The 21,680-nt window shown below is 36.5% G+C and overlaps 2 long non-coding RNA genes across 5 annotated transcripts in view; one reads left to right on the forward strand and one right to left on the reverse strand.

The window, feature by feature from the left end:
• LOC104005991 (uncharacterized) overlaps positions 1-15,570 on the reverse strand; it is a 44,678-nt gene extending 29,108 nt beyond the window's left edge. For 2 of the 4 annotated variants that reach the window (XR_008547442.2, XR_001716769.2), the window contains exon 1: positions 15,191-15,568. This is a non-coding gene — a long non-coding RNA (uncharacterized LOC104005991). Of the gene's footprint in view, positions 1-15,190 lie in introns of all 4 variants that reach the window. The other 2 variants (XR_679502.3, XR_008547443.2) reach the window with 2 other exon arrangements.
• The window catches only part of LOC134809867 (uncharacterized), an 83,845-nt gene that overhangs the window by 30,768 nt on the left and 31,397 nt on the right, over positions 1-21,680 (forward strand). The window lies entirely within an intron of this gene.

Consider the following 21,680-nt stretch of genomic DNA (forward strand, 5'->3'; position numbering starts at 1 on the left):
AGTCTGAAATATACAATACATTATTATTATTGATCTATTACCCTACTGTGTAATAGGTCTCAAAACATATTCCTTCTGTTTACTTTAAACTTTGTGCTTATTGATCAACAGCTCCTCATTCCCTCCCTCTCTTGTCCTCTAACCCCTGGTAACTCTCATTCTACTCTCTACTTCTATGAGTTGAACTTTATTACATTTCACATATAAGTGAGATCATGTGATATTTTTCTTTCTCTTCTTGACTTATTTCACTTAGCATACTGTCCTCCACATTCATCCATGATGTTAGAAATGGCAGGATTTCCCCCCTCCCCATTTAATGCTAAATAGAATTCCATTCTGTATATATACTGCATTTTAAAAAGTCTGTTCAATTGTCGGATACTTAGGTTTATGCCATATATTGGCTACTGCGAATATTGCTGCAATGAACATGGGAGTACAGATATACCTTGAACATATTGATTTCATTTTTTTGGCTATATACCTAGAAGTAGGATTACTAGAACATAATTTAGTTCTGTTTTTAGTTTTTTGAAGAACTTCCATACTGTTTTTTATGATGGCTATACTAATTTACCCAACAACGTAAAATAGCACCTTTTCTTTGCATCTTCTCAAACACGTATCTTTTTATAAAAGCCGTTCTAAAAGGTGTAAAGTGACATCTTACTGTGGTTTTAGTTTGCATTTCCCTAATTATTAGTGATGCTGAGCATTTTTTCATGTACTTATTGGCCACTTGTATGTCTTCTTTTGAGAAATGTCTATTCAAGTCCTTTGCCCATTTTTCAATCAGGTTTTTTTTTTTTCTTACTACTGAGTTGTTTGAATTCTATTACGGTTTGGCTGTGTCCCCACCCAGATCTGATCTTGAACTGTAGCTCCCATAATTCCCACATGTTGTGGGAGGGACCTGACAAAAGATAACTGAATCATAGGGGCTGTTCCCCTATATTCTTCTCATGGTAGAAAGTCTCATGAGGTCTAATAGTTTTATAAGGGGTTTCTGCTTTCACTTGGCTCTCATTCTCTCTTTTGCCTGCTGCCATGTAAGATGTGTCTTTTGCCTTCTGCCATGATTGTGAGGCCTCCCCAGCCACGTGGAACTGTGAATCTACTAAACCTCTTTTTCTTTATTAATTACCCAGTCTTGGGTATGTCTTTATCAGCAGCATGAAAATGAACTAATACAACTTCCTTACATATTTTAAATATTAACCCCTTATCAGATGTATGGTTGTAAATATTTTCCATGATTCTTTGGGTTGTCTTCACTTTGTTCATTGTTTTCTTTGCTTTCTAGAAGCTTTTTAGTTTGATGCCATACCATTTGTCTATTTTTGCTTTTGCTGCTTGCACTTTTGGGGTGATACCAAAAAAAGCATTGCCCAGAGCAATGCCATGGAGCTTATTCCTATATTTTCTTCTAGTAGTTTTAGAATTTCAGATTTTATATTTAAGTGTTTAATACATTTTGATTTGATTTCTGTATATGGTGTAAAGGTCAAAAATTGTTTCCCCATTGTATGTTCAAAGGTTGAAAAGAGTGTGCATGGCCTTTATAAATTTGGAAAATCAATGTTTTTCCATCAATTCCAAGGTTATATATAATTTTAAACTCTTTTTTTCCAGGTTGGTCTAGCAAAGGATTTGTCATTTTTGTTTATGTCTTCAAAAAACCAATCTTTAGTTTTGTTGACTTTTCTATTTTTTTCTAGTTTCTTTATTTCTGCTCTGATCTTTGTTACTTCCTTTCTTCTGTTAACTTTGGGCTTAGTTTATTCTTCCTCTTTTAGTTCCTTAAGTGTAATGTTATCTGTAGTCTTCTTGTTTGATACAGGCATTTATTACTGCAAATTTCCCTCATGGGACGGCTTTTGTGGCATGTCACAAGTTTTGGTATGTTGTATTCCAGTTTTTGTTTGTTTTAAGGTTTTTTTTTTTTTTTTTTTTTTTTTTTTGAGGTGGAGTTTTGCTCTTGTTGCCCAGGCTGGAGTGCAATGGTGCAATCTCGGCTCACTGCAACCTCCTCCTCCTGGGTTCAAGCATTCTCCTGCCTCAGCCTCCCGAGTAGCTGGGATTACAGGCATGCACCACCATGCTTGGCTAATTTTGTATTTTTTAAATAGAGACAGGGTTTCTCCATGTTGGTCAGGCTGAACTTGAACTCCCAACCTCAGGTGATCTGCCTGCCTTAGCCTTCCAAAGTGCTGGGATTACACGCTAAGTTTTTTTTTTTTTTTAATTTTCTTTTTGCTTTCTTCTGTTGCCTGTTGGTTGTTTAGGATCATGTTTAAGTTTTACGTATTTGTGTATTTTCTAAGATTCCTTCTGTTACTGATTTCTACTTTCATGCCACTGTGATCCAAAAATGTACTTGATATGATTTCAGTCCTCCTAAATTTGTTAAGATTTGTTTTGGGGCCTAAGAGAAGATCTATTCTAAAAAATGTTCCATTTACACTTGAGAAGCATGTGTATTCTACTACTACTGGATGGAATGTCCTATATATGTCTGTCAGGTCTATTTGGTCTAATTCAAGTCCAATGTTTCTGTATTGATTTTCTGTCTTATAATATATCCATTGCTGAAAATGGGGTATTGAAGGTGTCTGCTATTATAATAATGCAGTCTATCTCTCCCTTTAAATTATTTAATAATTTAAATTATTTAATAATGGCTTTAGATGCTCTGGTGTTGGGTGCATATGTATTTATAATTGTTATATCTTCTTAGTGAATTAACCCCTTTATTATTACATAATGACATTATTTGTCTCTCATTATAGTTTTTGACTTAAGGTGTATTTTTGTGTGATGTAAGTATAGCCACCTCTGCTCTCTTGTGGTTTCCATTTGCATGGAATGCCTTGTTTCATCCCTTTACATTCAGTCTGTGTGTGTCCATACAAGTAAAGAGGGTGTCTTGTGGGCAGCATACATTGAATTTTGTTTGTTTGTTTCATTTATTCACTGTATATAATTTTATTAGATAATTAAATCTATTTACATTCAAGGTAAATATTAATAGCCAAGGATGTGCTACTGATACTTTGTAATTTGTTTTCTGATTGTTTTGTAGGTTTCTTGCTTCTTCCTCTCTTGCTGACTTCCTCTGTAGTTTCATGATTTTTATGATGATATCCTTTTAATCCTTTCTTTTTATATTATGCAACTACGATAATTTTTTGCTCTGTGGTTACCCTGAGGCTTACATGAAATACCTTATCCTTATAACAAGCTACTTTAAGCTGATAATAACTTGCCTTTAATCACATACAAAAGTGATATTTTCCCTCCCTTCCCCTCCACCATTTATGATTTTGATGTCAAATTTACATTTGCTTTTATAATTTATATTCTTTAACAATTTATGTAGCAGTAGTTGTTTTTAATATTTTAATCTTTTAACTCTACTACTAGGGATAAAATTGCTTTCCACACCACATTTATAGTATTAGAGAATTCTGAGGATGATGATGTGCTACTTATACCATTAAGTCTTTTTACCTTCATTTTCTTTGTTATTAATTAGCAGCCTTTTTTTTTTCAGCCTAAAGAACTCCCTTTAGCAATTCCTGTAAAACAGGCTTAGTAGTAATAAACTCCCTTAAGTTTTGTTTTTCTAAGAAAATTTTTATTTTTCTTTTATTTCTGAAGGACAGATCTGCCCAATAAAATATTCTTGGTTGGCAGTATTTTTTTCTTTAGCACTTTGAATTTATTTTTCCACTCTCTATTCTCCTAAAGAATTTTGGCTTAGAAATCCACTAAAAGACTGATTGAGATCCCCCTAAATGTAATGTTTCTTATCCCTTGCTGCTTTTAGAATTCTCTTTTTTTTTGTCTTTGATTTTTGCTAATTTGATTATGATGTATCTTGGTAAACTCTGAACTGAATTTGATTGGCAACATCTGAGCTTCCTGTACCTGGATATTGTCATATTTCCTAAGATTTGGAAAATTTTCAATCATTATTTCCTTAAATGTGCTTTCTAGGCTTTTTTCTTTTTTACTTCAGAAACCTGTAAATATTTGTTCACCTGATATTCTATAATTCCTATAGACTTTTTTTCATTCTATTTTTTTCTGCTCTTCAGATTGAATAATTTCAAATAGCTTATTTTTAAGCTCACTGATTCTTCCTTCTGCTTGATCAATTCTACTATTGAAGCTTCCAATGAATTTTTAAATTCAGTTATTGTATTCTTTATTTCTAGGATTTCTATTTGTTTTATTGTTATTTCTATTTCCTTGTCAAGCTTCTCATGAATAATTTTCCAAATTTTATTTAATTTTCTATCCATATTTTCTTGGCATTTTCTGAACTTCCTTAAAATAATTATTCTGAATTCTTTGTTAATCATTTCCTAGATCTCCATATTCTCTGCAGATTTATGTTTCTTCTGGTGGCGTTATATTTCTCTGATTTTTTCATAATCTTTGTGTACATTCATTGATGTCTGGTCATTTGAAGAGGTGACCACCACTTTTGGCCTTTGCAGGTATTATTTGGTGGTAATAGACCTTTACTGTTTAGCCTAGCCTGAAATTCTGGATGGGCCACTAGTAGCAATTAAGGAAAGCAGACCTTGGTGTCAAGCTCTCTAGTTGGGCTTGGTTGCTTTCTGTGTTCTAAAGTTGATTGATACTGTTTATTGTGTTCCATGGTCTGGTGAGAACACTGGCCGGACTCTGTAGTAAGGTGGAACTATTGCCTGGGCTTTGTAATAATCTCTGCTGGGACAGGGTTGCATATTGGGCAGGTTGTCTTCCTGGCTGGGCAGTGCTGTTATTTGGAATCTGTAGTTGGACAGGGTTATGTGCTTGGCTGTAAGGCTGGGTGAGGTCTCTGGGATTGATGCTCAACCACACAGAGTGGGCAGGGCCAAAGGCTATGCTCCACAGTTTATATGTAGACTTGGGCTTGCCTCCCAGCCTAGGGTAGGCATAAGCAGAGCACCATGGATTGCTGGTCATTACTTAGCAACTTGGGTTGGGTGAGACCAGATGCTCCCTCTGTGGGTAATCACTAACCTGTTGTTGCCTCCTAGTCTGGGGAAGACTTTGTTTATTAGCTGATACATAATATGGGTACATTTTTATGAGGGTTTATGTGATATTTTGATACATGCATACAATGTGTAATTTTCAAACCATAGTATTTAGTTTACCTACCCACCATATCAAACATTCATCCTTTTTTTGTGTTGAGAACATTTCTTCTCTACTAGCTATTTTGAAATATACAATCTATTATTGTTAATGATAATCACCCTATTGTGTTTTGAACACTAGAACTTATTCTTTCTACCTATGTGCTTGTACTCATTATTGACCTCTTTTTGTCACCACCTCACATCATTCCTAGCCTCTGGTAACTCTCAGTCTACTCTCTACCTCTATGAGGTCAACATTTTTAGCTCCTACATATGAGTGAAAACTTGGTATTTGTCTTTTGGTGCCTGGATTATTTGACATAATACAATGACCCCCAGTTCTAACCATGTTTCTGCAAATGACAGAATTTCATTCTCTTTTATATCTTAACAGTACTTCATTGTGTATATATATATACACCACACTTTCTTTATCCATACACTCATTGATAGATACTTAAGTTGATTCTATATCTTAACTATTGTGAATAGTGCTGCAATAAACATGGGGGTGCAAGTATCCCTTTGATATACTTATTTCCTTTCTTTTGGATAAATACCCAGTAGTGGCATTGTTGGATCAGGTAGTTGCTCTATTTTTAGTTATTTGAGGAGCCTCCATATTATTTTATTTAATGGCTATACTAATTTACATTTCCACCAACAGTGTAGAAGAGTTTCCATTTCTCTGCATTATTACCAGCATTTGTTACTTTTTGTCTTTTTAATAATAGCGATTATTTTTATGTAACATTTATTTTAAGTTCAGGGTACATGTGCAGGGTTGTTACAAAGGTAAACTCATGTTATGGGGGTTTGTTTTATAGATTATTACTTAACACTTAGGTATTAAGCCAGTACTCATTAGTTATTTTTCCTGATTCTCTCCCTCTTCCTACCCTCCACCCTCTAATAGGCCCTAGTGTGTGTTGATCCCCTCTATGTGTCCATGTTCTCATCATTAAGCTCCTGCTTATAAGTGAGAACATGTAGTATTTGCTTTTCTGTTCCTGTGTTAGTTTGCTAAGGATAATGGCCTCCAGCTCCATCCATGTCCCTGCAAAGAACATGACCTTATTCTTTTTTATGGCTGCATAGTATTCTGTGTTGTGTAAGAATCATATTTTCTTTATCCAGTCTATTATTGATGGGAATTTAGGTTGATTCCATGCCTTTGCCATTGCAAATAGTGCTGCAATGAACTTACACTTTCCTGTATCTTTATAATAGAACACTTTATATTACTTTGGTTATATACTGAGTAATGGGATTGCTGAGCCGAATGGTATTTGTGTCTTTAGATCCTTGCGTAATCAGCACACTGTCTTCCACAATGGCAGAACTAACTTAAACTCCAACCAACAGTGTATAAGCATTCCTTTTTCTTTACAACCTCACCAGCATCTGTTATTTTCTGACTTTTTAATAATTGACAGATAATAGCCATTCTAACTGGGGATATCGCATCATGGCTTTGATTTGCATTTCCCTTATGATTATTGAAGTTAAGCATTTTAAAATGTGAGTTGCCCATTTGTATGTCTTCTTTTGAGAAATGTCTATTCAGACCCTTTGCTCACATTTTAATGAGAATATTATTATTTTTTCTTGTTGAGTTGAGTTTCTTTCATATTCCAGAAAGTAGTCCCTTGTCAGGTACATAGTTTGGAAATATTTTCTCCTATTCAAAAGGTTATCCCTTTATTCTGTTGATTGTTTCCTTTGCTGTGCAGAAGTTAGTTTAATATAGCCCCATTTGTCTATTTTTGTTTTTTATTTCTTGCACTTTTGAGGTCTTAGCCATAAAATTTTTGCCCTGATCAATGTCCTAGAGCAGCAGTCTCAACCTTTTTGGCACCAGGGACCAGTTTCATGGAAGGCAATGTTTCCACAGACCGGCAGTGGCAGGGGGTGGGAGGGTGCATTAGATTATCATAAGGAGTGTGCAATCTAGATACCTCACATGCACAGTTCACAATAGGGTTCATGCTGTTATGAGAACCTAACGCTGCAGCTGCTCTGATGGGAAGTGGAGCTCCGGCAGTAATGCTCACTTGCCTGCTGCCCACCTGGTTTGTGACAGGCGAAGGACTGGTATTGATTCATGGCCTAGGGGTTGGAAACTCCTGTCCTAGAGCATTGTTGCTACGCTTTCTTTTAGTAATTTTATAGTTTTGGGCTTTATGCTTAAGCCATTAATCAATTTTGAGTTGATTTTTTTTTTTTTTTTTTTTTTGAGATGGAGTTTCGCTTTTGTCGCCCAGGCTGGAGTGCACTGGCAGGATCTCGGCTCACTGCAACCTCTGCCTCCTGGGCTCAAGTGATTCTCCTGCCTCAGCCTCCTGAGTAGCTGGGATTACAGGTGCCCACCACCATGCCCAGTTAATTTTTTGTATTTTTATTAGAGACGGGGTTTCACCATGTTGGCCAGGCTGGTCTTGAACTGGTGACCTCAGGTCAGTTGATTTTTTTGTATGTGGTGAGAGATAGGCATCTAGTTTCATTCTTTTGCATATGGATATCCATTTTTCTCAGCAGCATTTATTGAAAAGGATGTTATTTTGCCAATGCATGTTCTTGGTGCCTCTGTTGAAAATCAGTTGGCTGTACATCTGTAGATTTATTTCTAGGTTCTCTAATGTGTTCCATTGGTTTTGTGTCTGCTTTTAAGCCAGTGCCATGCTGTTTTTGGTTAGTATAGTTTTGTAGTTTATTTCGAAGTCAGGTAGTGCAATGTCTCCAGCTTTGTTATTTTTGCTTAGGATTGCTTTGACTATTTGGGCTCTTTTATGGTTTGATACACACTTTAGAATTATTATTATTTTTTAAATTTCTGTGAAGAATGTCATTGGTATTGTGATAGGGATTACATTGAATCTGTTGATTGCTTTTGGTAGTTTGCACATTTTAACAATATTAATTCATCTGTTCTGTGAGCATGGGATGTCTTTTCATTTGTTGGGTCTTCAATTTCATTCAATAGTGTTTCATAGCTTTCCTCGTAGAGGTCTTTCACCTCTTTGGTTACCTTTATTCCTAGGTATTTTTTGTTGTTGTTGTTGTTACTGTAAATGAATTGCTCTTTAAATTTCTTTTTCAGCTAGTTCATTATGAGTGTAGGAAAAGACTACTGATTTTTTATGTTGATTCTGTATCCTGCAACTTTTCTGAATTCTTTTATCAGTTCTAAGAGTTTTTATGTTGGAATTTTTAGGTTTCTCTCTCTATAACATCATGTCATCCACAAATAGGGACACACCGACTTCCTTTTTTTTTCCAATTTATATTTCTTTCTCTTGTCTGATTGCTTTGGCTAGGACTTCTACTGCAACATTAAATAGGAGTGGTGAAAATAAGTATCTTTGTCTTGTTCCAGTTCTTCAAGGAAAGGCTTTCAGCTTTTCCCCATTCAGTATGATGTTACCTGTGGGTTTGTCATACACGGCCTTCATTATATCGAGGTATGTTCCTTTAATACCTCATTTGTCAATAATTTTGTCATGAAAGGATATTGAATTTATCAAATATTTTTTCTGCATCTATTGATACCATCTTATTGGTTTTCTACTTCATTCTTTTGATATGATGTATCACATTTGTTAATTTGCATATGTTGAACCATCCTTGCATCTCTGGGATAAATCCCACTTGATCATAGCCTATTTTCTTTTTGATGTATGTGGGGTTTGATTTGCTAGTATTTTGCTGAAATTTTAGAACCTATGTTCATCAGAGATATTGGCCTGTAGTTTTCTCTTTTTCTTGTGTCCTTGTCTGATTTTGGTATCAGGGTAATGCTGGTCTCATAGAATGATTTAGAAAGAATTCCCTCCTCTTCAATTTTTTGGAATAATTTGATAACTGGTGTTAATTCTTCTTTGTAAGTTTGGTAGAATTCAGTAGTAAAGCTATCTTGGGCTTTTCTTTTTTGGGAAACATTTTATTCAGTCTTATTACTCATCGCTGGTTTGTTCAGATTTTTGACTTTTTCATGGTTAAATCTTGGTAGTTTGTATGTCACCCATTTCCTCTAGGTTTTCCAATTTGTTAGTGTATAGTTGTTTATAGTAGTTATAATGATCCTCTGTATTTCTGTGGTATCAGTTGCAATGCATCTTTTTTTCCATTTCTGATTTTATTTTGGTCTTCTCTCTTTTCTTGGTTAGTCTAGCTAGCAGTTTATTGATTTTGTTTATCTTTACAAAAAAACCAACTTTTATTTTGTTGATCCTTTGTATTTTTTTAGTGTCTATTTTGTTTTGTTCTACTGTGACCTTTATTATTGTTTTCTTTTAAATTTTGAGTTTGACTTGTTCTTTCTTTTCTAGTTCATTGAGGTGCACCATTAGTTTGTTTGAAATCTTTCTGCTTTTTTGATGTGGGTGTTTATTGCTTTAAACTTCCATCTAAGCATGGCTTTTGCCCTTTCCCATAGGTTTTGGTATGTTGTCTTTTAATATTTTTTTCAAGAAATTTAAAATTCTACTTTTTAATTTCTTCACTGACCCAGTAGTCATTTAGGAGCAAATTGTTTAATTTCCATGTGTTTATATAATTTCTAGGTTCTTCTTGTTATTGATTTTTAGTTTTATTTCACTGTCGTCTGAGAAGATATTTGATATAATTTCAAATTTTTAAATTTGTTGAGACTCGTTTTGTGGCCTAACATACGGTCTATCTTGGAGAATGTTCTATGTGTTGATGAGAAGAATGTGTATTCTGCAGCTGTTGTTTAAAACATTCTGTAAATGTCTGTTAGGTCCATTTGGTCTAAATCGCACTTTAAATCTAGTGTTTCTTTGTTGATCTTCTGTCTAGATAATCTGTCTAATGCTGACAGTGGGGTGTTAAGGTTCCCAAATATTATTGCATTGGAGTGTATCTCTCCCTTTAGATCTAATAATGTTTGCTATATATATCTGGGTGCTTAAGTGTTGGGTGCATATATATTGAGAATTGTTGTATTGTATTGCTTAATTGAACCCTTTATCATTATAATATGACCTTCCTTGTCTTTTTTTTTTTTTAACTGCTTTTGACTTAATTCAATTTTACCTGATATAAGTATAGCTACTTCTGCTAGCTTTTGGCTTCTACTTGTGTGATATCTTTTTCCATTCCTTTATTATCAGTCTGTATCTGTCTTTACAGGTGAAGTAAGTTTCTTGTAGTCAGCATATACTTGGATAATTTTTAAAATTCATTTAGTTTACATCTCTTTTTTTATATTTTCTTTTTTAATTAATTTATTAATTTATTTATTTTATTATACTTTAAGTTTTAGGTGGGAATTGAACAATGAGATCACATGGACACAGGAAGGGGAATATCACACTCTGGGGACTGTGGTAGTTTACATCTCTTAAATGGGATTGTAATTCATTTACATTCAAGGTTATTATTGGTAGGTGATGACTTGTTTCTGTCATTTTGTGAATTGTTTTCTGGTTGTTTTGATTATCATTTGTTCCTTTCTTTCTCTGTTATAATCTACCACCACAGTTTGGTGACTTTCTTGTTGTTTTGAATACGCTTTGTTCCTTTATTTCTCTCTTATTAGGTTTCATTGCAGTTTGGTGGTTTTCTGTAGTACTAACATTTGGCTTCTTTCTCTTTCTAAATTGTGTGTCCGACCTACTAGCGTGTTTTATATTTTCCTTTGTTTTTGTTATGATAGGTTTTATCATTTTTCTTCCAGATGTAGATAGACCTCCCTTAATGAGGAAGACTTAATGCAAACACCAGGAGTTAATTGGATCACCTCTCCACTGCTAGGATTGGGAAGGGACAGATGCTTCTTCTGTGGGTAGTTGCTGACCAGCGGTTGCCTCTTGACAGGGGAAAAGTTAAAAAGAGCACCCCAGGCTTTGTGGGGAAGCTGGCTAGGACAAACCTGGAAGACTTGTGGACCATGTTTCTTGCAGCGTTATGGTGTCGGTTAGTATCTCGGTATGGTGCCTTTGTTGGCCAGAATGCAAAGCAACTACTTAGGTCTGCATTCTGGTCTTTTGAACCCCACCTCTGTTTTTGGTTTCTAACTGACCCCATGTAATCTGGACCTGCTGGTCTTGGGCATGGTCTGAAGAATGACAAGAGGAAACACTTGGGTATAGAATTAGAAGTGACAAAGAGGTAGGTGCTGCTCCATGGAGAGCCTTTAACAGCATGTGGAGTGTGGCCATCATTCTGCAGACATGGGGAAGCCATTGCAGAATTACAAAGGAAGTTCTTTGATCAGAGAATAATTTAGAAAGATCACATTGTCAGCGGTATGAAGGATAGAGGTAGGGGGAGATCAGTGGCAGGGGAGTAGGTAGAAGTCAATTGAAATAATCCAGGTGAGAAGTAATGAGGGTCCAAACAAAGCCACTGCATTGAGACTGGAGAAATGGCAGGGACAGGTTTTCATAACTATTTCCTTCACACTCTTGCCTATGTGTGTCTCCTTCTGGATAAGTCAAGTTAGATATCTTTCACATTTATGCTGTCAAGGTCACTGCTGGCAAGCACATGAGAATACCTGGAAATGATTTATTTTTAACGTGCTTTGGCACAGAGATTGACGAACAGAACCTGGCACATTCTACATCATCTGGTGAAATGTGGCAAAGAATTATGAACTGCCTCCCACTATTAATAAATGGGAGGCAGTTCATAATTCTTTGCCACATTTAATTTTTTCATTAATATTTTGCTATATTGTCATAATATATATATATATATTTATGGATATATACATATATATTTAACAGAGTTGAGAATATACTGCAAAAACTATTTTGCATTCTATTTTTCCCCTTAAACCTTCTATTATATTTTTCATTCCACAAAGAATTTTTAGTAATGTAATTTTTAATGATTTCAGTTTTTTGTATTACTGTATACTGTTTTAACTAACCCCTTATTGCTGAATATTCAAGTCATTTCTGGTTTTTAGCTATTATAAATAATATTATAATGCACATTTTTACAAAATTGTTATAACAGCTTTATTAATAATAGCCCAAACTGGAAAACAGCCTAAATATCCTTCCACAGAAGAATAAACACATTGCTGTAGATTCTGTATCACTGAATCCTATTCAGCAATATAAAGGAACAAAATACTGATAAACAAAACAACATAGGTGAATCTCAAAAACATGAAGTTCATGGAAAGATACTAGACAGAAAAAAGGACATACTATATGATTCCATTTATGCATAGTTCTAGAATGGGCTAAAAAGCTGTGGTAATAGAGATTAGGACAATGGTTGCTTCTTTAGGGTACGACTGACTGGAATGGGAGAGGTGGAGTTTTCTGGAATGGTACGATGATCTATGCCCTTATTGGAATGGTGGCGACATAGGTATGTATATACATTTACCAAAGTTCATTGAACCATACATTTAAAATCCTTGTACTTTATTATATGTTAATTTTACCTTAATTTTAAAAATTCATAATAAACACTTCTCCTTTCTCTGGGCTGATGAAGTTGATACAAATTTGGAGTAGTAAAAAACGGTTATGTGGAGTGTATCACACATCTTTTAAGTTGACAAGAATGGATTTTAAGTCATAGACTCTAATAATGTATAATATTATGGAGAAGAAGACACAAGAAAAATATTACAGCAGCCACAAGACTATATCTAACACAATCTCCTGAGTTTACAGCCCTCCCACAAGATACCTAATATACAAGATTGCTGTGCAGTGCTATAAAAGGTCTTACACAGTCTATTCTGAAAAACTGGTACTTCAATAAATAAGATGAGTGGAGGAGCCAGGATATAAGAAAACATATAAAAACTTTTAGAAGGTCAACAAAGCCTGGGGAGATAAAACACAATAGTTCAGGAACAGAAGTGGAATGGAGTTTTCTTTGTTTTAGACAGAAAATTACAAGGTGCTGTTTGAGATTATAGCTGGAGTTGGAGTAGTCCCTTGCAGGAGTGAAATTTAACAAGCATCTAGGAATCTGAACCCATCCACATAAAGGAAATGGAAGGATAACTTTTCGTTGGCTTTTCACTGTGATAAGAAATGTTCCACCAGCAATGGAAATTCTGAGGCGATGAAAAATGTTCTGTCTTGTTTTGGGTGGTAGGTACATGACAGTATACAATTGTCAAAACTCATCCAACTGAACACCTAAGATCAGTGCATATTGTTGATATCAGTACCTCAATAAAAATAATATTAATAGTAAAAAAGCAAAGAAGAAGAGGAAGATTATTCTTCTCTTTGCCACTATTTCAATGACAAATTAACATCCACTAGGTAGTAGAGCAGATCAGATCTGGAGTTGTCAGGACCAGACCTACTGCTTGGAGGAATGGCCAAATTCATTTAGTGCAGCTGGGTGGGGGGTGTCCAGGTCATCTCTGAGTAGCAGATAGACTGGCTAGAGTAGAGATATCATCTATGCCTTTGGCATAAAACCAAGAAAGTCACTGTAAATTTGCAACCCAGTGTGGTGATAACAAATAGGTCTCATCTTCTCTCATTCATGAATCACACAGGAAGCCTTGCGTACATGAGGATAAAGACCTCAACCCATGCTCAAATGGAAGAGTCAGCATTGATTAGTGATGTCTGTTAGGGGTGGCAGGTGGATTGGAGACATGTACGCCAAGTATTTACTAAGCACTCCTGGCCCAGTTTTTTGAAGGAAGGAGGAGGATGGGGGCTGGATGCTCAAGACCACAAGGAAATTTATTTAGTGACTATGGTGGTGCTGGTCATGTTTAGGTATACTGGATTTGGAGATCATATTCCTTTTCTTCCAGAAGCTTCCAGGAGTGAAGCCAGCTTAAAAGAACCAAACAGCTTGACTGAAGCATCAGTCTGAAGGGGCTTGGCAGAGGTGGAAGCCAGGCCTGTGAAAAGATGACTGAAGCCAGAGAAAATGGGGGCAGAGGAAGTGAGTGTTGGCTAGTATACGAGGTGGCCCTGGATTCCCTGACTGGATGGGGTTTAGCTCCAGAGGCTTTGTGGGTGGGGTGCTGCTGTCAGGGTGCACAACTGGATTGGATCACGAATCCAAGGCCATGGATTTTTGAATTCCAGATCCTTTAACTAGTCTTCCTTCCTTGGGAACAGGTCTGGTGCCAGATGCTGGAGTTCAGTGGTCAGATGTGAGAGAAAGTCAAAGAAGGTAGAGATGAAAGGATCCACTGACAGCCTGAGAAAATGCCCCTTTGTGGTGCCCATTTCATCCACTGTTGGCCCTCTCATTCCTGCAACTGCTCACCCTTTTAAGGCTCAGGTCCTTTCTTATTTTCAAATGAGCAGTATCATACATACTGTAAAGTGAGTAAAGTGCTCTAATCTTTGATGAGCACTTTTATCCACGATGAATTTGACACATGTATACAGCATGCAAACCACTTCCTAAATCAAATTCTACATTTCTAACCACACCACTCTCCACCAGAAGTTTCCCCTGTGATCCTTCTCAGTCTCTAACCTCCACTTCTGGGGAAATACTAGGGGGAACAGTTATCACAGTTTGCCTGAGACATGAGTTGCCTAGGATTGAGGGGTTTCCTGGAATGTGGGACTTTCAGTGCTAAAACTGGGAAAGTTCTGGGCAAAACACTGGGACATCCCAGTCCTCACAATTCTGACCTTAATCATCATTGGTTAATCTTGCCTGGTTTTGAACTTCATTTAACGGAGTCAGACTTTATGTACTCTTTTGCATCTGGCTTCTGTTATGTAACACTGTATTTCTGTGTGTTCAGCCCTACTGTTATATATAGCAGCAGTATTCTTTTCAATTGTTGAATAATATTCCACTGTATGAATATACTTTAATTTGTCTATTGTCCTGTTGAAAGGCATTTTGGTTCAGCTACCTTTTGATATGAATAATAATCACACTGACCTGCCTGCTAAGTATACCTGCGTTTATTGTTAGTCTTCTCAAATTTTTAGGATCTAGGTGGAGGGATAAATTACAAGCATGTTGTCTTAGCCCATTTAAGCTGCCATAACATAAACTGGGTAGATTATAAACAATGAAAATTTATTACTTACAGTTCTGGAAGCTAAGAAGTCCAAGATCAGGGTGCCAGTATGTTCGGATTCTGGTGAAAACCCTCTTCTGGATTGCAGACTGCCAACTTCTTGCTGTGTCCTCACATGGTAAAAGGGATGAATGTTCTTCCTTGGGCTTGTTTTATGAGGGCACTAATCTCATTATTGATGGTTCTGCTTTCATGACCTAATCACCTCCCTAAAGGCCACAACTCCTAATACTATCAGGTTGGCAGTTAGGATTTCAATACATGAATTTTGAGGGGAGACAAACATTCAGACTATAGCACGTGTCTGTAATCAAATAGGTGTTGGTGATTACTCCATTTCCATAAAACAATTTCAGGGACTATGCCAGGGACTAGAAAAAGAACTTAATTGTTTGATTTTCTTCTTTTTAACTTTTATTTTAGGTTCAGGGGTACATGTACAGGTTTGTTAGATAGGTAAACTTATGTTGTAAGGGTTTGTTGTACAGATTATTTCATCATCCAGGTACTAAGCCAATAGTTATTTTTTCTGATCCTCTCCCTCCTCCTACTCTCCACCCTCAGATAGGTCCCAGTGTCAGTTGTTCCCCTCTTTGTTCCCATGAGTACTCATCATTTAGCTCTCACTTACAAGTGAGAACATGCGGTATTTGGTTTTCTGTTTCTGTGCTGGTTGGCTAAGGATAACGTCCTCAAGCTCCATTCATGTTCCTGCAAAGGACAGGATATCATTCTTTTTCTTATAGCTGCATAGTATTCCATAGTGTATATTTAACACATTTTCTTTATCCAATCTGTCTTTGTTGGGCATTTAGGTTGATTCCATGTCTTTGCTATTGTGAATAGTGCTGCAATGAACTTTTGCGTGCATGTATCTTCATGGTAGAATGACTTATCTTCCTTTGGGTTATATAGCCAGTAATGAGATTGCTGAGTTGAATGGTAGTTCTGTTTTCAGCTCTTTGAGGAATTGCCACACTGCTTTCTACAATGGTTGAATTAATTTACACTCCCATCCACAGTGTATAAGTGTTCCTTTTTTTCTGCAACCTCGCCAGTATGTTATTTTTTGACTTTTGTATAATAGCCATTCTGACTAGTGTGAGATGGTATATCATTGTGGTTTTTATTTGCCTTTCTAATATCAGTGATATTGAGCTTTTCTTCATATGCTTGCTGGCCACATGTATGTCTTCTTTTGAAAAGTGTCTGTTGATGTTTTTTGTCCACTTTTTAATGGGGTTATTTTCTGTTTGTAAATTTGCTTAAGTTCTTTATAGATGCTGGATATTAGACCTTTGTCAGATGCCTAGTTTACAAAATTTTTCTCCTGTTCTATAGGTTGTCTATTTACTCTATTGATAGTTTCTTTTACTGCACAGAAGTTCTCGTTTAATTAAATCCCATTTATCATTTTTTGCTTTTGTCATGATTGCTTTTGTCATATTCAACATGATATATTTTTCTATTTCTACATCTGGAACGGCATTGCCTAGGTTGTCCTGCAGGGTTTTTATAGTTTTGGGTTTTACATTTAAATCTTTATTCATCTTGAGTTAATTTTTGCTTATGGTATAAGAAAAAGGTCCAGTTTCAATTTTCTGCATATGGCTAGCCTGTTGTCTCAGCACTGCTTATGGAACAGGGAGTCCTTTCCCCATTGCTTATTTTGTCAGCTTTGTTGAAGATAGATGGCTGTAGGTGTGTGGCCTTATTTCTGGGCTGTCTATTCTATTCCATTGGTCTATGTGTCTGTTTTTGTACTAGTATCATGCTGTTTTGGTTACTATATCCCTGTACTATAGTTTGAACTTGGGTGACATGATGTCTCCAGCTTTGTTCTTTTTGCTTAAGATTGCCTTGGCTATTTGGCCTCTGCTTTGGTTCCACTTGAATATCAGAATAGTTTTTTTTCTTCTAGTTCTGTGAAGTATGTCACTGGTAGTTTGATAGAAATATCATTAAATCTGTAAATTGTTTTGGGCAGTATGGCCATTTTAAGGATATTGATTTTTCCTATTCATGAGCATGGAATGTTTTTCCATTTATTTGTGTCATCTCTGATTTCTTTGAGCAGTGTTTTATAGTTCTCATTATAGAGATCTTTCACCTCCCTGGTTAGCTGTATTGCTAGGTATTTTATTCTATTTGTGGCAATTGTAAATGGGATTGCATTCCTGATTTGGCTCTCAGCTTGGCTGTTGTTGATGTATAGTAATGCTAGTGACCTTTGTACGTTGATTTTGTATTTTGAAACTTTGCTGAAGTTGTTTATTGCCTGAAGGAGCTTTTGGGTCGAGACTATGGAGTTTTCTAGACATAGAGTCATGTTGTTGGCAAACAGGGACAGTTTGACTTGTCTCTTCCTATTTGGATGCACTTTATTTCTTTCTCTCGCCTGATTGCCTTGCCAGGACTTCCAATACTATGTTGAATAGGAGTGATAAGAGAGTGCATCCTTGTCATGTGCTGGTTTTCAAGGGGAATGCTTCCAGCTTTTGCCCATTTAGCATGGCGTTGGCTGTGGGTTTGTCATAGCTGGTGCTTATTATTTTAAAGTATGTTCCTTCAATACCTAGTTTATTGAGGGTTTTCACTATGAAGAGATGTTAAATTTTATTAAGGGCTTTTCTGCATCTATTGAGATTATCATGTGGTTTTTGTCTTTAGTTCTGTTTATGTGATGAATCACATTTATTGGTTTGCATATGTTGAAGCAGCCTTCCCTCCCAGGAATGATGCCTACTTGATCACGGCGAATTAGCTTTTTGATGTGCTGCTGAATTCAGTTTGCAAGTATTTTGTTGAGGATTCTTTCATCAGTGTTCATCAAGGATATTGGCTTGAAGTTTTATTTTGTTTGTGTCTCTGCCAGGTTTTGAATCAAGATGATGATGGTCTCATATAATGAGTTAGGGAAGAGTCCTTCCTCCTCAGTTTTTTGGAATAGTTTCAGCAGGAATGGTACCAGCTCTTCTTTGTACATATGGTAGAATTTGGCTAGGATTCTATCCGGCCCTGGGCTTTTTTTTGGTTGGTAGGTTATTTAGTACTGATTCAATTTTGGAGCTCATTATTGGTCTGTTCAGGGAATCATTTTCTTCCTGGTTCAGTCTTGGGAGGGCGTATGTGTCCAGGAATTCATCTATCTCTTCTAGGTTTTCCAGTTTGTGTACGTGTTTGTGTATATAATGGTGTCTGATGGTTATTTTTATTTCCGGGGTGTCAGTGGTAACATCACCTTTGCCAGTTCTAACTGTGTTTATTTGGATCTTCTCTCTTTTCTTCTTTATTAGTCTCGCTAGTGCCTTATCTATGTTTATTTTATTTTCATGATGACCCTATGTAGTACCACCATCACCCCCTATTTAACACATGAGAAAATTGAGGCACATAGAAGTTAAATAATTGGTACATGACAGAATCAGAATTTTAACCCAGAGTCATAATTTTAATCTGGCCCCAGAACCTGCTTTCTCAACACTTCACTCAGTGCCTATCACAGAAATAAGCAAAATCTTACAAGGAGGGAATTCAGCCTTAAACCTCCCTGAATCTATATTGAAATTTGCATGGCCCCTGTAAATTTGGGAAATTAATGCATTACTGCCTACTCCAAAGTTATATATAATTGTAAACTCTAAAGCAGTCTGTACAAATACGAAATTGAAAATACTTTTTTTCAGATACTACAATGGTCCAGTCATTTCATGGCTTCTAACTAAAGATCTGCCATACCATGTTCCCTAATTTTGATGGCGTTCTTATTTTCCATGAGGTTCTCTAGGCTTGAAATATCATAATTATCCTAGAGTTAAGATATTTACTGAATGTATTCTATGTTTCAAACAGTTGAATGCTGTAAGGGTCATAAGAGAGACAGAATATGGAGATCCTAATTTTATCAGTAGAGTGAAAATTACGGTTTCCCACATTGTGCCTCTGGGAATATTGAGGCCTTGGTAGTCATCAGTTTAGACAAGAGGAAAGTTTTGTCCACAAGTCACTATGTAGTGCCTAGGGATGTGGAAAGAAGAGACCTCTGAGTGTTTGGTAAACTAGAGTTAATCAGTACCATCTTTAACTGAGTTGTTTTCCACATAAACCAAGGGCTAAAGGTGAATTGGGCAGATAACACAAATAATTGCTTTATTTCAAAGGTGAGTCATTTCTGACCTGGGGCACTTGATCCAGATTTCAGTTTGATTTCATCACATTCTTACAGTCACTTCTGCTTTAGCCTAGAGATTAATTTTTATCCTGGTGGACTTGTATGAAAAAACTATTCCACAAGATGTCTGAAGGTTTAATAATTAAAGCGGATGAAGATCTGTAACTAATCGAAGGTTCAAAGTACCAGGAGTTTTAAACACAGAGCCCTGATGAACAGCATGCAGTCTCTTACAATCAGCATTCACCTCAAAAACTTCTGAGTTCACACCTCTTTTCTTAGCATTCCCTTTCTTTTCTCTGTTGGAATCCTTCCCATCCCCTCTCCCTTCAATTTTTTTCCCACATTTCTTCCTCTCACTTGCATTCTCTAATTGGTCACAGTGAATAATGGAAGCACCAAACCCTAGATATTAAGAGCAAACCCTGGGTTTTGCAGATGAGGAAACTGAGGCACAGGTTGGAAAAGGGGTTTGAAGCAGTCAGAATGGAAACTTGGCTCTTTGGATTCACCAACCGAATATTTTTATTTAGCATTTACCAAAAGTATTTAAAAATATTATTTTTTTGTCATATTATAAAATATTTCATGGCCATCGTAAAAGATGTTCAAAAATACAGAGACTGTAAAGAAAAAATAAAAATCACTTACTATGTCTTCACCCAGAGATAACCACTATTAACAATTTGGGTATATTTCCTTTCAGTCTCTTTTCCATTCATATGAGCAGATATTACATTTATTTTAAAGAAATAGGATTCTACTGTAAGGGCACATTTGATCCTGTTTTTTTATGCTTACTTTTTTCTTTTTAGCATTGTCTCATTGATACAGGAGTTAAAAAGAAATCATTGGGCAGATGTGAGGGTATGGAAGTTCTCGGTAAGGCTTTTCTTTTTAAGGAAAAGCAGCCCCAAATTATTTTCTAACAAAGAGCAGCCTGTAAAATTGAGCTGCAGACATAAACAAGCAAGCTGGGAGCTTGCACAGGTGAATGCCAGCAGGAACTAGGGACTGGACATGTTTAAGACGGCAGCTCCATCTTTGTCCGCCAGCCACATGAACAGTAAGGAGCAGACAAGATGGGCCGGCCAAGGATAATTCATTTGCATAATAAGATTAGGATGGGGCCACCAGCCTTCCCCACACACTGTGTAAATGTCATACGTGATCCAACCAATCTGTAAGCCCTACGTAAATCAGACACTGCCTCCTCAAACCCGACTATAAAATCCAGCACGTCCGGCCAGTCAGTCTGTTTTTTTCTTTTTATTTATTTATTTATTTATTTATTATTTATTTATTTATTTATTTTCTTTCTTTCTTTTTTTTTAATTATACTTTAAGTTTTAGGGTACATGTGCACATTGTGCAGGTTAGTTACATATGTATACATGTGCCATGCTGGTGCGCTGCACCCACTAACTCGTCATCTAGCATTAGGTGTATCTGCCAATGCTATCCCTCCCCCCTCCCCCCTCCCCACCACAGTCCCCAGAGTGTGATATTCCCCTTCCTGTGTCCATGTGATCTCATTGTTCAATTCCCACCTGTGAGTGAGAATATGTGGTGTTTGTTTTTTTGTTCTTGCGATAGTTTACTGAGAATGATGGTTTCCAATTTCATCCATGTCCCTACAAAGGATATGAACTCATCATTTTTTATGGCTGCATAGTATTCCATGGTGTATATGTGCCACATTTTCTTTTTTTCTTTTTTCTTTTGAGACGGAGTTCTTTTGAGCCTCCCGAGCAGCTGGGACTGCTGGCGCCCACCACCACATCCGGCTAATTTTTTGTATTTTTAGTACAGACATGGTTTCACTGTGCTAGCCAGGATGGTCTTGATCTCCTGACCTCGTGATCCGCCCACCTCGGCCTTCCAAAGTGCTGGAATTACAGGCATGAGCCACCGCGCCTGGCCCTGGCCAGTCTTTTCCACTCGGAGACCCCTCTCTCTATAGAGATAGCTGTTTTTTTGTTGTTGTTGTCTTTTTTTTTTTTTCTTTTTCTCTTCTCTTGTGCCTATTAAACCTCCACTCCTAAACTGCTCGTGTATGTCCGTGTCCAAAATTTTCCTGGCACATGACAATGTACCCCAGGGTATATACCCCAGACAACATAGCTGCTTCATCATGGCAGTGAATATTCTTAAAAATATGACTTTTGATGGAGGCATACTATTTCAATCTATGGCTGCTGCATGATCTGTTTAACTACTTGTGGCACTTATTGAATAATGTTCTCTGTTTTTGATTTAAAAGCAGATGAGCGAGACACTTCATACGTCCCAAAGGAGAGGGGAGAGAACTCCAACAATTCTGAATGAG

The sequence above is a fragment of the Pan troglodytes genome, chromosome 3 (genome assembly GCF_028858775.2).
Source record: "Pan troglodytes isolate AG18354 chromosome 3, NHGRI_mPanTro3-v2.0_pri, whole genome shotgun sequence".
NCBI lineage: Eukaryota > Metazoa > Chordata > Mammalia > Primates > Hominidae > Pan > Pan troglodytes.